General features: G+C 36.4%; 1 protein-coding gene across 1 annotated transcript in view; it reads left to right on the top strand.

The window, feature by feature from the left end:
- The window catches only part of LOC149570788 (riboflavin synthase-like), a 38,888-nt gene that overhangs the window by 26,018 nt on the left and 733 nt on the right, over window positions 1–12,137 (top strand). The gene's annotated exons all lie outside the window — the stretch shown is intronic.

Here is a 12,137-nt window from a genome sequence, read left to right as displayed (position 1 = left end):
CTTCAAAACTGTTCTTCCAACTGAATAACCGACTCCATATTCCCGCATGTCTAGTTCCTGTAGCAGAATGAATCAACATATATCAATATTTATGCATTAAACATCCACTCTTTCAAGAAATATTTCAAACCTTAAGACTTTATTATATGCACTATATTCCTTAATAATTATTGGCAAAATAGGGGTTTTAACATGCTTAAGACAAGGCAAAAGTTATAAAGAATGTACAAAAACCAAGGTCACTAGGAGACGGGGAGACTTCGAGGTCTTTGGTACTGGTATTGGTACCGATATGGCAATTTTTCAAATAGGAGATGGGGGTACTTGGAGACGGCAATTTTTTAATTTTTATAAGTGAAAATTTGAAAATAGTAATACTGTAAGACTAAAAGACTAAAGTAAATAATAATAGTAATGTCACATTAAAAATTAAAATAGACTCATAGAGTCAAAGATTTCAAAACTCACATGATCACAATATTGTATCTCATAGACATATTTGTTTTCCGAATATTGCATATGATCACCATCATATTAGATTGATAATCGTTGAGATTATCATTACATATTCAAATTTTAAATTCAAAAAAGTATAGTTTGAAGTTGAATTGCCGATATGTAAACAAAAATGAACACTTTGTACAAAAAACAAAAAACAGAAATATATTTAGCATTAGTATGTTGATGGTACTATCATCTACTCCACAAGGTTGTGATCATCCATCTCAAGGTCTTTAGCGATCATGCTCTCCAAAAAATCATCACTCTCCAACTTAGGTTCCTTTGATGGTAGTACAACCGGGGGCAAATCATTAAGACCATTTAAAGTTATTAATTTATTAAATAAAATATTTTAAATGATTTAATCATTTAAATTGTCGGTGGTCTTAATTTTTGCATTAAAAACATTAAAAAGAGGGCTAAAATATATAAAATTATTTAATATTATATTTTACATTTATATTTTGTAAGGAGACTTCGGGGAGACTTCACTTTTTGGATTAGGAGATAGGGAGACTTCAGGAGACTTCGTCATGAAGTCTCCAACCTTTTTTGAGGTCTCCAGAGATGTGAAAAGTCTCCAAGACCGAGACACGACTTTTAGGGGGGAGACAGGTCTCCTGATAACCATGACAAAAACAAAAGCAATTTGCACACCCATCACTAGGCCATAAAAGAAGATACGGATCAAAAACACACACACGGAGCAATAATAAAGAAGTGTAAGGAATTTCTCATCAGAATAAATAACGTTAAATTTGAGGCTATGGAGTTTGAAGGTTTCTTGCATGTTCCTCCTGCTTGTGCTTGGGCTTATGCTTGTGTATATACTTGAGCACCACAACCTTCAATATTCATCAAGTATATTCACTATGTTACCCTGAGTTTTTGGGACGAGGGGACGGGGGGACGAGGAAATGGGTTTCCGGGACGGTTTTTTTTTTTGGCTGAAATAGGGGACGGCAGGGGACGGCTATATATATATATTGTTGAAAGACATTTTTAGCTAGCCGATTTTATAGGTGACCTGAGCAACTTAATTTGGTGCTGCGTTTCAGCACCTTTGTAATTAATTGCACTAGGATTTGAAACCTTCATTTTGGGCCATTATAACTTGGCCATCATTTCAAGGACGACTTTGCATGTTTGATATGTGTAAACCCTATATTTATGTTTTTTGGACAGCAGACTTCTAGGCAAGTCGAGTATCAAAATCTGCATATCCATCTCTATTTTATCTCAGAAATAGTAAGGAAGGTTGTATTTCAAGACTGAAATTTCCAGGGCAGATATTAAGATTATTGTATGTTTTTAAACTCAGAATATAATCTTAAAAACTGTCTTTAGTTGATAAACTCATATCTGATTCTGACATAATATCTGAGCTGTAGCCTATAATTGACGTATTTGAATGCAAATAAATATTTAGAATGTTTGTGCCCTAGTTTATAATATTTGTTATCTTTCCTAGCATCCCTATTTGAAGATATTACACTATAACAGCTTCAAAAGATGAAACTTTAGCATAAAATATTTAGCTAATCATGAATAACAGCTACGTAAAGTAGAGTGTGAAATGTTTTCTCTATTGTACCCCTAGGAAAACAATAAAAGTATTGTATATTAACAATTTAATAGTGAAATTTTCTGGGCAGATACTAAGATTATTGTTTGTTTCTAAACTCGGATTACTGTTACGTTTTTAAATATTTAACTAATCATGAACAACAGCTAGGTAGAGTGTGATCTAATATTTTCTCTATTACACCCCAGGGGAAAACAATAAAAAATTGCATATCACTAGTAATGTTTTTTTAAAGTTGAATTTTATTTTAAAATTGGAAACTTCAAGTAGTCCCTAGGACGGATAGGAAACAACTACGGAGTCTCGAGGATGGTCAACACCATCTGGAAACGCGTTGACCGTTTCCGAATTTTTGGGGACGGTTTTCCGATTTTTTTGCTGGGGGGGATGGCTTGGAAACGTTTCCGGCCGTCCCCAACTTTCCGAAACGGGGACGGTTTTCGAAACTCAAGGCTTAGGGCAGGAAACGCGTTTCCGAGTAACATAGTATATTCACAAGCATAAAAATCATTCCTCTTCTTATGATTTTTTTCTGCATAAAAATAGTCATCAATGGAGCAAGGATAACTATTTGCATGTTAACACTTTGGTTCGTTCATGCATGGTGATGGGACAAAACTTCAGCCAAGCAATCTGATGATTTGATATTTTGCACGGAATGGACCAACCTATGATCTTTGGCCCCACAATTTATTGAAATATCTACAATTGAACATCTAAAAAGCTGGCTCTGATATACAAGTGAATGTTAACACATGTAGGTGTTCATGCGAAACTTCATACAAAAACCTTAAAGAAACTATAGAGCCAATAAAGATCCTTCGATCAAGAAAAGAAAGGATAGGTGTCCTTATATGCTGTAATCAAACCTTGATCTGACACCATGTTGAATATTTGACTGAGAAATAAAGGTAAATAGCAATAAGGGAAAAAAATAGCTACAACATACACCAAAAATTACCTTGGGAAAAATTATCAAAAAATGAAGGGAAAACCTCAGCGACACAACAAAAGATCACTTTAGTGATAATATAATTTTCGAGTGTACAATGTTCTTCGCATAACTTATCAAAAAATGAAGGGAAAAACTCAGCCACACAACAAAAAATCACTTTAGTGATATTATAATATTCGAGTGTACAATGTTCTTCTCTTGATGTGATATATATAACAGATAGAGAGACCCTTCACATTACAACTGAAGGTCTCTTGATTTCCCAAAACACGACTCTTCATTTTCAAATGCACAAACTCTTTGTATTTCCATGCCAAAACGCATGTCATAAGACATATCTTTATATTTAATATTACAATTATTATAAATGTCCTCATTAGCTGAAGGTGACCATAACGATAATAACACCCATATTTCTAGAGATAAAAATCTCTATCGTAGCTACAATCTTCAACATAGAAAAGATCATATACAGTGACATATAATTTCCACTTATGTGTAATGTCCCCTTTTTCTGGGACATTATAATTTAGTGTTGCTGGCTTACTTCACCTAGGTTTCGGGGCAAGAAGGTTCTTATGGGATTTAGTTCGAGATTTGACCTAGACATTTCTAGTTTCAGACCCATCAAAACAGTTATGGTAGGTTGTCTGAATGCTTACTATTTTTAGTAAGTAAACGGACCTTAGTATTCGTGATATCTCAGTGTTGGATTGGAAGCGTCTCACCGAGAGTTTTCCAATGAACTATCGCACGTGCTTATCTGAGTTCATTTGGTCAGTTATTTTAATGCCTAACGATTATATGGTTTACTGGCTAAGTGACTTTAAAAGTTCATTTAACTTGTCACTTTATTTTAAAAAGTACTATGTTTATTTAAGTGACTAAAGGACAAAAAGGTGGTTTATCCCACATTGCTTAAAGATGTGTGCATCACATTGGAAAAGTGATAAAGGTACAACAGACTCTACATGGAAGGAGATATGAAGATTATAATATTCAAACAAATATTAATTTGGGAGCTGAAAATAGTTGCTGGTTATTTCTTTGAGGACGCAAACCCTTGAAGAAACTTTGGAGGTTGGACGCAAACCTAGCCTTCTTTCAAGTTTTATCTATATTGCCAATCTAACTGTTATTTTTGTTTGTAAGATTGGATATTCTGAATTGTTGCATGTTATTGTATTGCTGATGTATAATACAGTAACGTTATTAGGCAACCATTGGTGATCAATTACTGGTTTATATTGTACTTCTGAATATTGGATGAATAAACAATCTTTTCTGAGTTCTCTTGTATGCAAATCTTCTGGTTACAAATCGATTGAAGCTCTGAAATTTGTATCAAGTATTGGTTTACTGTTCAGATTTAAATTTGTAAGTTTATATCACGGGTTTTAGAAAATATCCGGAAAGGGATATTAAAGTGGTATCAGAGCCAAGACTCTTGCCATCCTGTGGAATCAGGGAATACACAAGAAATTTATGAACTCAAATATTCTCGTTCTGGTTGCTTTGATGTGACTGGCCTGAGACTTTGAGGACAAAAACCCTCAAGTTTTGGAAGCAATAAGGAAGTTGGACGACACCCCAACCTTCCTCTCTTAAATGGTAAATGATACGGGTAGAAAATTGGCAATTAATGGAGTTTAGAGAAACCGATTATGAGCAAGGTATGAGCATGTAGAATTAACTTGGTGATTTTTTTTTTAGTATTCTGAACCTGTACCTACATTTTCCAGTAAAGAGCAACATTCCAGATTTAGTTCAAGAAAGAGTTACACATGAGGTCGTATTGGTGGGCACAGATTCAATTAGAAGGCACCCATTCGAAGTTAGTGTACATTTCATCCGCTGGGGCACACCACGGGTTATTTTTCCTAGCAGAACGTTCTCAGACGACAGTAGTATATTCTCATTTGTATTCAGTTTCAGTCGGAAGTTATAAGACGTGGAACCTGAGTTAAACCCTTCCCACGACCAGTGAGCAAACACAGGTTGAAATACCGTTGTTCACTGTGATGGTGGGGCAGTGAATCGATTCATGTTTTGGCATTTGCATGACAGCTGTCTAGGACGAGAGTTGTGGAGAAATTGTGAGGAGAGTACCAATTAATACGGGGTCACAATTATACTAGAACAGGTCTTCCAGTTTACTATCCACGGCTAAACATATTCTGAACCGGGTTGGACACATCCAGTAATAGCAAATCGACTCATATTTACAGCTGGGTCATACATATTCAGGTCGACAACATCATTCCATTTATTGACGTGAGTAAAACGCAATCCATTCCAGTCTTTGCTTGGCGGACATTGACAGCGTATGAAAGGAGGTGGTAACTACTGGGGTAGAGGTTATTGTCCATCGTGAGCTATAGGGGTCTTCATATGTGCACAGGTGTGGTAGAATCCAGGGTTGGTTGTTGTCAAACGCGGGTGCCATATTACTTCAAGGTGGTTCGAGCTACACACCACTCGGCAACAGTACAAACTCGGGTCAGAGTAGTATCAACCTACTGAGCTGTTAAGGTTCGAAATATCCAGAACTGGTTCGTATACAGTTATGAAAGCGCAACTGAAGTGCTATATGAGTCTACAAAATATATATCCAGGGTCTGAGGGGAGTTGTGGCAAGAAGAATCAGTGAAGACAAAAGAAAATAAATTGTTAATCATTTTCTGATATTACTTGCGGTTCTTCATTCATCTGTAATTATTTAGAAGGGTTGTCCTGGTTGGAGTAAAGCTGCATTTTGCCTTAAGTTACAACAGGTAGAATTCTTTCCATTGCCCGCTTGCAGAAAAGGGTCTTGTGATCTGGTATAACAAGTGCAAAGAACTGATTTAGTGGAAAAATGTTAAACTTCTCACCAAACCGACTGTGAATAATATAGTTTTAAACACCAATGGCTTGGATATGATGGTTCAAATTCTCTCAGCTCAATTACTTAAAGCATTTTCAGACTTGTTACAGTGACCTCCGAACATATCAGTCTACTTGAAAATTGTTTGATTAAATTCCACACAGCAAAAGTTGCAACATTTTGGTCCAAAATATAAGTGCAGAATATTACGAGTTACCCTTATACTGAGACCGACCATTTCTCAGAAAATGCAGACTTACAGGCAATAGTGGTTGCAGTCATCTGTTCTTAGTCAATGAAGTTATGTGACAGTGTTATTAAGCTGGAGATTGGAGTGTATTCAGTTTGTTTGAGAGTTGTTTGACTAAATGCCTCTCGGCAATATATTCTTTCATTTAACCAGCATTTGAACCATTCAACTCATGTTCAGAATATTACAGCAACCTAGAATTCAAGCTGGGATCATTACACTGGTGCGTGTTAATCTACAACAATGCATTACGTTTCAAAGCAGCAGTTGTATCAAAAGGGCGTTCCTATAGTGGCAAAAACCAAAACAATGGGGGCACTGAATCAAATGGACTTCCAACTCGATATTAAAACTGAAGTAAGGAGACTGTACGATAATTATAACAAATTCTCGTCAAAGCTTCAAAAAGAATTTTTTTTCATTGATTACTTGGACTTTCAGCTAGGGCTGCAAAACAAGATAGATATGATAAGAAATAAATGCTATGATTTGGCTCGAGATCTCCTTGCAGAGGACAGGTACAAAAATTTACATAAGGAAGCTATTGATCAACTTGATAATATTACTAAAAGGAAAGAGGAACAAGAGGTCTCTATAGTATCTAGAAGCTTCTATGATGAATTCCCAGCAGTTAGTGACCATCATACAACTAACCTTATGGAGGGAAAAAATCAGACCTTAGAAAACGAATTAGAAAATTCATTTGATGACAATGAATCCCAAGATCATGATGTGGATGGACACGTAGCCACCTTGGAAGTGGAAGAGTGTGAAGATATTGTTATATCAACAACTTCTACCTCGTCAGTTGAGCCATCCTATGAGGTGCATAGCAACAAAACCATAGATGCTGAGGAGTGCCTAGATGATAGCATACATGATGCTGCTTATCATATGGCGAGTGACATTGATATAGCCTCATATCACAGTGCGGATGACAAATTGGAAGGTTTGTATGGAATTGTTTCGTCACAAGGGAATCATCATTTAGCAAGCCAATTGAAGGTTAATGATAGGATGGTTGCCACAACCGTTAAACATTTTGATGTTGCTCGTCAAATGTTGGCCACCTATGGTTGGAGTACTCCTTTGACAGATGAGCATGGTGATAGTGTTTTTTCTCTTGCAGAGATACATGCACTCCGAGAAGTGATTGGAATGATGAAACAAAATTACCTACAACTACTTGTAGATAGAGATTTTCTTCTCGAGTGGGATCGCATTTGTTATGTTGCATTGCAGGGAAACAAGGAGAAAGTTGATAAGCTCACTCATGAGCTTGAGGTGACTATGAACTCTTTGCAGAGTGCCCAGTTGGCCCTTCAAGAGTCACAATTACAGATTAAGAAGCTTACAGAGGAGTTGAGTTTGGCACAATCTCCAACAACTGCAGATATAGTACAGTTACATACAAAGGCAGTTGATAAGAATTTTATATCCAGGGTTGTAGTAAGGATGTGGTTACATCTATTACAGATATTTCAGCTGGGACGAGTACCTTGGTGGAGGACAGTAGAGAACCACTAATTGTATCGAGTTCTCCTGAGATTAGTGCCGTGACAGTTGATACAGGACAATTTACTGGTAGCTCTTGTGTCACAATGGTGGATTCTCTTGAGAATTGTGTGGTAGTACAAGACGCTACTCCGTCATCCACACAGGGCATTTGCAGAGTGTCATCCGGTTGGGAGTATAGCTCTCATGTTGATTTGTTTCCATCTTCTCGAAGCAAATCTGTCACTTTATTCCATGTAGCTGATTTTGGATGCCGGCTTGTTGATTTTCAAAGTTAGAGGGATCAACTGTTTGATTCAAGTGTTTTTAGTGATGAGCCATTGACAGAGGTTGGAGCATTTTATTGCGAATACACAGTGAGGAGTGCTCATCATTTTTCTTTTGACCCACGCACGGAGGACTTGATGACGCATCGGTGTGGGTTGGTTCTAGAATTATATCATCCTTTGTGGGATGGGTCTTCACCATCTTCGAAAGGTGGGATTAGTGGATGCAAGCATCCAACTCAGCTGTTTGTGGGGGATTACTTGCAGGGAAAGCTGTTGGTTATACATCAAGCTGATATGTATCCAACATGGTTTGCTACTTCTATGTCACAAAGTTCCCTTATGGGTACATGGTTACAGGACAACTATGGTGTTAGTTGACATGATGGTTTGGTTAGTTATCACATCCATGGGAGTTTAGCGGGAGCTTTAGAGAGATGTTGTGTTATAAATGCTACCAGGTATTTATACCTCTATATGGAAAATGGATGTGGGGTTCGATTGTTTTGGGACCCAGGTGGCGACAGGTTTGACATGATGTATTGGTTGATCGGGGATCTAGGTGTTAATAGTATCTTACATCTAGTGATTATGCTATGACTATGATCTGTGTGTTTCAGCCTTCTGACACATCAGAGTTCCAAAGATTAGGATTACTTTGTTTCCACTAGGGTGATATAGTGGTGGAGTCAAATTGGTTGGATCTACCATTGTCATCGGTACAGATATTATCGGAGTGGTACAGTGGTATAGTGGTGCAGATACTGCAGGAGTTGGTCAGTGGTATCTCAGACAGTGCACGAGTTCTCACTTGGGATCTAGGTGGAGCATCCTTATGTTTTGCTTTTTATTGGGGATCTTGTTGTAGAGTTGGGTTGTTATCATCTTGGGGTGGATATTGGTATATTGTTGAGTTTCCATCTTCACTTGACAGTAGAGATTCACAGGGTCACTCATGGAGGGAGGCTTTCATCCCGACTATGCGTATTGGCACATAGGGCAGCAACACATGGTAGTTGGTGTCCATTTATGGTGAGACTTGGAATCCTGGCATTTAGTTATTTGGCACATTGATTCCTATTGTACTGTTCCACCATTCTGAGTTTGGGAAGATGCATGCCAGGGTATATCGACTGAGGAGTAGAACCTCATTCTCAAGGCGAGTATGGGATCCTGGCATTTGATTTCTGTAGATATGAGCGGATTGCTTGAGGGCAAGCAATCTTTGAGAAGGGAGGCTTTGTAATGTCCCCTTTTTTTGGGACATTATAATTTAGTGTTGCCGGCTCACTTCGCCTAGGTTTCGGGGCGAGAAGGTTCTTATGGGGTTTAGTTCAAGATTTGACCTAGACATTTCCAGTTTCGGATCCATCAGAGCAGTTATGGCAGGTTGTTTGGATGCTTACTATTTTTAGTAAGTAAACAGAGCTCAATATTCGTGATATCTTAGTGTTGGGTTGGAAGCGTCTCACCGAGAGCTTTCCAACGAGCTATTGCACGTGCTTATCTGAGTTCGTTTGGTTAGTTATTTTAATGCCTAACGATTATATGGTTTACTGGCTAAGTGACTTTAAAGGTTCATTTAACTTGTCACTTTATTAAAAAAAGTACTATGTTTATTTAAGTGACAAAAAGACAAAAAAGTGCTTTATCCCACATTGCTTAAACATGCGTGCATCACATTGGGAAAAGTGATAAAGGTACAACAGACTCTACATGGGAGGAGATATGAAGTTTATAATATTCAAACAAATATTAATCTGGGAGCTGGAAATAGTTGCTGGTTATTTCTTTGAGGACGCAAACCCTTGAAGAAACTTTGGAGGTTGGACGCAAACCTAGCCTTCTTTCAGGTTTTATCTATATTGCCAATCTGACTGTTATTTTTGTTTGTAAGATTGGATATTCTGAATTGTTGCATGTTATTGTATTGCTGATGTATAATACAGTAACGTTATTAGGAAACCATTGGTGATTAATTACTGGTTTATATTGTACTTTTGAATATTGGATGAGTAAACAATCTTTTCTGAGTTCTCTCGTATGCAAATCCTCTGGTTACAAATCGATTGAAGCTTTGAAATTTGTATCAAGTACTGGTTTATTGTTCAGATTTAAATTGTAAGTTTATATCATAGGTTTTAGAAAATATCCGGAAAGGGATATTACATTATGAAGGATATATTCAATGTTCAATGTCGTAACGTTCAGGCTGTGGCTATGTCTGTTGCTTTCAGTTGCCCACCTAAGGTCAATCTTAATATTGATAGCAATGTGTCAACACTCAGAAGAAGGCTGGGCATTCATTGCAAGCGGCAAAGTAAAGGTTGATAATAGAAAGAGTACATTACTTTAGTCCAAATAGTCCATGGGAATCAATTTGAAGCCAAAGAAAATTATTGGTATGCAACAAGGTAATTGTGTGAATAAACATCTGTTAATGAAATCAGAATGTAATTGAGGACAAATAAAATCTTACAGAATTGTGAAATTAACACTTTTCATTTCATTATCACGTTTCTGGAGGTGAGGCAATGCATAGGGGTCATCTTTCAGCTGTCAAACTCACATTGAAGATATTATTTTGACACATAATGCCTTAATTCATTTAAAAAAATTAATAGATTGTTATGAAAGGTTTCATATTTTATGTCCTATTCTGTAACTGTTTAAAGAAACAGTTACGAAATTGAAAAGACTCAGGGAGGTTAAAGCTATATATTAGAGAATTGCTATTGTAATCAGGGACGTTTTTTTTTTAGATGCACTGGCTTGATAGATATTAATGCAAGTTATCTAAATGGGATTTTTGGAGATTGTGAAGTTTGTGTTATGATTGATGAATGGTTTATTCTTCTCATGTTGGATGTACCCTTATTTGGATAGCTTGCTGTTATCTATTGACATGCTTGAAGTTCTGTTTATGCACATTACTGTGAATGATTTGTCTTTGAACAAATAGTGCGGCAATGATTTATTTTTAATGCTACAAAATTTTATAATTTATTGGTGTGGCATAGACTCTTTGGATTCTATTTAGTTATGATTATTGCTTTAAAGCTTTCTAGTTCATGGCTACACCTTTCATCTGCTTTTTGGTTAAAAGCACACATAGATTCCATTCATTGTGTATCATTTAAGGTAGCTGTGCCTTGTAAAATTAGCAGAGTTATTTTAAAGCATCATTATATCTGACTTAACTGTTGTTTCATTTGTCATTTGTGTGGGCGTAAGAATATTGAGTTAAGTGACAAATCCGAAAACAAAGTACTTGCAAAATGTGAGTTCTTGCCAAAAGGCTAAACTGGGGAACTCGGAAGAAATTTCAATGTATTTTATAAGTTATTTCTGTTCATTGCAATCTTAGTGTCTTAAATTTAATCTAACACTTTTCAGACAGTGAACCTATTTTTTTTTTGGGACACTTTTATGATAATCTCAATTTCTGTTGTCTGTAGCAATCTTAGCATCTTAAATTCGTTTTGATACTTTGCAAACAGTCAACTTTCTTGTTTTTTATGGGCCACTTTTGTAATAACATCACTTCTTTTTGAATGCTTTTTGATGCTGTTCAGTGTGCTTCAAGAATGCACTTCCTTTCCTATAATGATGGGCTGAGATACATTTGAAAAATAATCATAAAATAATGGATGCATATTTTCAATAAATTCTAGCTTGCACTCTTATATGTGAAATAGTTGGGCATGATTTCATCAGCAGTTTCAGTTGGCTTGAATTAAAATATGGACATAAGTCCCAATGTTTTCTCTTTGGCTCAAACATTTAATGAGGAAGGGCAAACCCTGGTACACGAAGATATTATAAACAGATTTAAATTATATATTAATATGTATAAACCAGACCTATTTTTTTTGCTAAGTCTCTTACTTTTGCATAAGGCAGGGACTCCAGCTGCAGTGCAGCTCTTGGTCATTTTCTTTTTAGGGTAATTTTGTCCATAAGACATGGCCGCTATCTAGATGTATTCCTGAAACCCATTGAATACAATTAATTTCCTTGAAGAGCTTGTAATGAAAATTGTGTAAAACACGATAGACCATCATCAGGCTGGGCAATGGATATGGATTACAAGCCATGGTGACATATATATCTAACACCACGTAATAACAACAGGTAGGTAATTTTCTCTCCAGCATACAATATGCTTACCTAATGGTCAGAGAATTCAACATACCATA

The sequence above is a fragment of the Cupressus sempervirens genome, chromosome 2, assembly GCF_028749045.1.
Source record: "Cupressus sempervirens isolate cs-2001-9-10 chromosome 2, ASM2874904v1, whole genome shotgun sequence".
Taxonomy (NCBI): domain Eukaryota; kingdom Viridiplantae; phylum Streptophyta; class Pinopsida; order Cupressales; family Cupressaceae; genus Cupressus; species Cupressus sempervirens.
The sequence above is the reverse complement of the archived record's forward strand: the minus strand, read 5'-3'. Positions and strand labels throughout refer to the sequence as shown.